Here is a 6,190-nt window from a genome sequence, read left to right on the forward strand (position 1 = left end):
TTTAAAGCTGAATGGGAATCTAATTCCTTGCTTCCTTTCCTTGATGTCCATGTCCACCGCTCAGATACAGGTTTTGCTTTTCTGTTTATCTCAAACCTATGCACAGTGGCATATACATTCACTACTTTTCCTATCATGCTTCCCCTGTCAAGAAAAGTGTTCTTATCTCCTTCTTTCTCTGTGCCCTCTGCATCTGTGATCCTCAGTTCCTTCCAGCAGAAATTTCCACTCTTCATAATTCGTTTTCCCGTCTTGGCTACCCTTCTCATTTCATAGACTCTGCCCTCTCACGTGCCAAACGTAATTTCTTCTCTCCCAAGCTCTCTACTCCTGGGAACTCTTCTGTCCTCTGCCTTCCCTACATTTCCGGTCTTTCTAATCTCAACAACTCTCTCTGTTCCTTAGACATCAAACTTACTTTCCACCAGACTAACACTCTTCGCACTAATCTCGTTCATACCTCTCCTCCCTCTACCGATGTTCCTGGTGTCTACTCCATTTCTTGCTCCTTCTGTCCTCTTCAATACTTTGGAGAAACTGGCCGATCTCTTTCTGACAGACTTACGGTACACAAAAATAGTGTTAGGCTTGCCGACACTAATAATGCTCTTTTCTGTCACGTCAGAGATCACAGCCATTCTGTTGACTGGTCTTCTTCTAAAACTGTCTTCCCTACTTCCATCTAGTTGAATCCTCCCTAATACACAACTTTTCTAATACACAACTTCTTAGTCCTGGCTTCGTCTCTGTAAATGCCTTCCTCTCCCACTACATTGTAAAATGCTCCAAACTTCAGAGCACCTGTGACTTAAGCTGATTCCTCCTTTTTCTTCTTCTCCCTCTTCCCCTATCCTCTATCCTTTTTCTCTTCTGGGTTGTCTTTCTTTCCTCTGCATTGTGTTTCTGTTCCTTCATTTATTTTATCTCCCCCACCTCTGTGTTCTCGCTTTCCCTCTGTGGGCACCTAGCTCCCTTGCAGTGCTCCCCTTTCTTAGTATTTGACTGGCTCCTTCTTTCTTCCCCTCTACTACTTCCTTCCACCACCGCTACTACTACTACTACTACTACTACTACTACTACTACTACTACTACTATGTCTAGTGCATGTTATGTAGTAGCTCATGTCACTAATGTTTATATCTAGTGCATGTTATGTGGTAGTTCATGTCACTTGTGTTTATGTCTGCTGCATGTTATGTGGTAGTTCATGTCTCTAATGTTTATGTCTAGTGCATGTTATGTGATAGTTTATGTCACTAATGTTAATGTCTAGTGCATGTTATGTGGTAGTTCATGTCACTTGTGTTTATGTCTGCTGCATGTTATGTGGTAGTTCATGTCACTAATGTTTATGTCTAGTGCATGTTATGTGATAGATCATGTCACTAATGTTTGTCTAGTTGATGTTAAGTTATTTAAGTCATCGATGAATCTTACAAAGGCAGATATTGTTTTATAGTCACATTGATAAGTAAGACACCAATGCCACACTTAACTGTCTTTATTACAACAATGTTTGGCCTCACTTCTGGCTTCCCCAGTTTATTGCTAACAACTGTTTCCTATTACCTACTTCCACTGGTGGACTGTACTCACCTGTAAAGTTAACTTCAACTTCTGCTTCTCTTATATGCTCCATATAAGTGTCTGTCCTCATGTCTTTGCTTTATGCTGAGGGACTCTCCACCTTCTATTAAGACAGAGGGACTGATCACCTTAAAACTACTGCTTTGCTTCTACTGTCTCCATTGTTATTTTCTTCCGTATTCAATGAAAACCATATGAGAATATATAGATTTCTAAAACTAAGTTCCACTTAAAGTCGGAATTCATGACGTTAGTCAATTTATTGGTCTGCCTGCTAAGGGTCTTCCACATTGCAGATGTTGCAAAGACTCAAATATTAACTGAATGCCAAGTATGTATTTTCTAATTTATTTTGAAAACAGACATTACCACAAGAGTAAATGTAACTTGTTTCTGACCATTATGAAGCCATACAAAAATATAAGCAAGACAACGTTTCAATGTTGAAAAGAATTATAATGGGATATAACTTGTAATACATTTTCATGTACTGCCGAGAACAAAGTCATTAAGGAAGACTTATTTCATAGAATGAAAGTTAATAAAACAATTTTTACCATTCTTTATGAATAAAATTACCTTGAATGTGAGACAGGAAAATGATGATGACTGGATGTTTGTGCTGCAGTGCCTGACTGTCAATGTTTTGGCTTTTTGGCTGGTCTATCTTCTTCATCTTCATGTAACACATTTAGATCCTCTAGCAAGTATTCACCACTGACATTCAAATATTCGTCATCAGGCTCTGGTTCAGACTCGTTATCATCAGAAACAGAAATTTTTTGATATCATCTGGGAGGCAGAACCATAAAACCACTCGCCAGTGATCTACAAAGACAAATTACTGAATGCACATCTGCAGTTTATAATTTTTTTTCAACAAACCGTCCATATCCTACCGAGGCAGTGTGGCCCAAAACGAAAAGCAAAATTTTCTCTTTCTTAGCTTTAGTAATGTATACAGAAGAAAGGGTTACTAGCCCCTTCCTCCCGGCATTTTAGTCGTCTCTTAAGACACGCGTGGCTTACAGATGAAGAATTCTGTTCCACTTCTCTTTTTAGATTTATAAAAATATAAATATTTATAAGAACATAAGAACATAAGAAAGGAGGAACACTGCAGGAGGCCTGTTGGCCCATACTAGGCAGGTCCTTTACAATTCATCCCACTAACAAAACATTTGCCCAACCCAATTTTCAATGCCACCCAAGAAATAAGCTCTGATGTGAAAGTCCCACTCAAATCCAACCCCTCCCACTCATGTACTTATCCAACCTAGATTTGAAACTACCCAAAGTCCCAGCCTCAATAACCCAACTGGGTAGACTGTTCCACTCATCCTATTTCCAAACCAATACTTTTCTATGTCCTTTCTATTTGCCTTATTACGTACGCTTAGGCATTACTGTCTTGGTTTAAGGTTGCTGCTCACCATAACCCCCAAGTCCTTTTCGCAATCTGTATGGCTAAGTTCTACATCATTTAACTTATAAGTACTAGGGTTATGGGCACTCCCAAGCTTCAGAACCTTGCATTTATCTACATTGAACTGCATCTGCCACTTTTCTGACCAAGAATAGAATTTGTTTAAATCCCCCTGAAGTTCCATAACATCTACGTTTGAATCAATTATCCTACCTATCTTTGTGTCATCGGCGAATTTGCTCATATCACTAGTAATTCCCTCATGAAGATCATTGATATATATTATAAACAACAACGGGCCCAAGACTGATCCCTGTGGAACGCCACTTGTTACAGATCCCCCACTCGGATTTAACCCCATTTATGGACACTCTCTGCTTCCTGTCAATGAGCCATGACTCGATCCACGAGAACACTTTTCCCCCAATGCCATGAGCTGCCACTTTCTTTAACAGTCTTTGGTGCGGAACTCTATCAAAAGCCTTACTAAAATCTAAGTAAATAATATCAAATTCTTTATTGTGGTCAACAGCCTCAAAAGCTTTACTGAAGAAAGTTAATAAATTAGTTAGACAAGACCGGCCTCTTGTGAATCCATGCTGAGTATCATTAATCAAGCTATGCTTATCGAGATGGCTTCTTATAATCTCAGCTATAATTGACTAGTAATTTGCCTACAATTGAGGTCAGGCTTATTGGGCGGTAATTTGACGGTAACGACTTGTCCCCTGTTTTAAAAATAGGAATTACATTAGCCATCTTCCACATATCAGACACTACACCTGTTTGAAGAGATAAATTAAAAATATTAGTTAATTGTTCACAGAGCTCCATTTTGCATTCCTTAAGAACCCTTGAAAAAAACCTCATCAGGAGCCGGCGACTTATTTTGCTTCAGTCTGTCTATCTGCTTCACAACCATTTCACTAGTGACTGTGATGTTACATAATTTATCTTCTTCTAGCCCACTATAAAAATTAATTACTGGAATATTGTTAGTGTCTTCCTGTGTAAAAACTGAGAGAAAATAATTATTAAAAATCGAGCACATTTCATTCTCTTTGTCAGTAAGGTGCCCATAGTTATTTTTAAGGGGACCTATCTTATCTCTAACTTTTGTTCTATAGACCTGGAAAAAACTTTTTGGGTTAGTTTTAGAATCCCTAGCAACTTTAATTTCATAGTCCCTTTTAGCTTTTCTTATCCCCTATTTAATGTCCCTCTTAATGTCAATATACTGATTCATAAGATGACCCTCACCTCTTTTGATACGCCAATAAATTCCTTTCTTATGCCCTAGTAGATATTTGAGCCTATTATTCATCCATTTTGGGTCATTTCTATTTGATCTAATTTCTTTATATGGGATAAACGTTCTTTGAGCAGCATGTATAGTGTTCAGAAAACTGTCATATTGATAGCTCACTTCGTTACCCCAGTCAACAGATGATAAGTGTTCTCTAAGCCCATCGTAATCTGCTAAGCGAAAATCTGGGACTGTTACTGAGTTATCGCTACTATCGTACTTCCATTCAATGCTAAATGTAATTGATTTGTGGTCGCTAGCACTTAGTTCCTCTGAAATTTCTAAATTATTAACAAGGGATTCATTGTTTGCCATAACTAAGTCAAGCAGGTTATTTCCCCTTGTAGGTTCTGTCACAAACTGCTTCAAAAAACAATCCTGAACTACTTCTAAGAAGTCGTATGATTCTAAATTCCCAGTCAAGAAATTCCAATCAATATGACTAAAGTTAAGTCTCCTAGAATTACTACATTATCGTACCTTGTGGCCTTAACAATTTCCTCCCATAGAAGTCTCCCTTGGTCCCTATCTAAGTTTGGGGGACGGTATATCACTCCTAAAATCAGTTTTTCATGCCCCTCTGAAAATTCTATCCAAACAGACTCTGTATGTGTTACTTCAGACTTAATACCCGTTTTCATGCAACAGTTCAAGCGATCTCGGACATACAATGCCACCCTACCCCCCTTCCCGATACTTCTATCTACTTGGAACAATTTAAAACCCTGAATATGACATTCCGCAGGCATGTCCCGACTTTTTGAATTAAACCACGTCTCAGTTAAGGCAAATACATCAATGTTACCTGCACTAGCAACTAATCTCAACTCGTCCATCTTATTCCTAGCACTACGGCAATTAGCATAATAAACATTGAAAGACTCTCCTTTCTCTTTACCCTTCCTGCTCATTTCTGTTTTTCTACTAAACCTATTACTGTCCTTATCACCCAAAGTCCCTGGCTTTTCAATATCTACCTCGTTCTGCTTATTACTAGTTCCCCTAGAACTCGTAATATTACTACACTGGGACTTTACTGTTTTCCTGCCAAAACCCATACCACTAACTATTCCTAGTTTAAAGTCCTAACTGCTCCCTCCACTGCAGTTGCCAGTGCTACCACCCCAGACCTAGATAAGTGAACCCCATCCCTGGCATACATGTCATTTCTGCCATAGGAGATGTCCCAGTTGTCAATGAATGTTACCGCATTTTCCTTACAGTATTTGTCCAGCCAGCAATTGACACCAATTGCCCTGGACAACCATTCATTTCCAACTCCTCTCCTTGGCAAAATACCACATATGACAGGGTTCCCACCCTTACTCCTAATTATTTCAATTGCTGACCTATACCTGCTAATCAGGTCTTCACTCCTACGTCTGCCAACATCGTTGCCTCCAGCACTGAGACAGATAATAGGATTGCTCCCATTACCTCTCATGATGTCATCCAGATGGCTAACAATATCCTCCATCCCGGCCCCAGGAAAGCAAACTCTCTGTCTCCTACTCCTGTCCTTCAAGCAGAACGCCCTATCCATATACCTAACTTGGCTATCACCAACAACAACAATATTCTTACCTTCCTTGATGTCTTTCGTCATGACGTTCCCAGTAGTCGACTCACATTCGTCGGGTAGCACTGAGAATGTATTAGATGTTTCCACAACAGTTTCCACGGCAGTCTCTTTCTTCTTCATCGTTTCTACCTTTCCATTCGTCTTCTTGATCGTCAACTTCATTCCCTGCTCTCCAGCCATTGACCAGTTTCCCTTCTTGACCTGAGGACTCAAAACAGGAGGACTACTACGAATCTTCTTGTTTTCCTCGGTCAGTCGCCGAATCTCCACCTTCGCCAACCTCAATTCT

Source organism: Cherax quadricarinatus, unplaced genomic scaffold, assembly GCF_038502225.1.
Source record: "Cherax quadricarinatus isolate ZL_2023a unplaced genomic scaffold, ASM3850222v1 Contig808, whole genome shotgun sequence".
Taxonomy (NCBI): Eukaryota; Metazoa; Arthropoda; class Malacostraca; order Decapoda; family Parastacidae; genus Cherax; species Cherax quadricarinatus.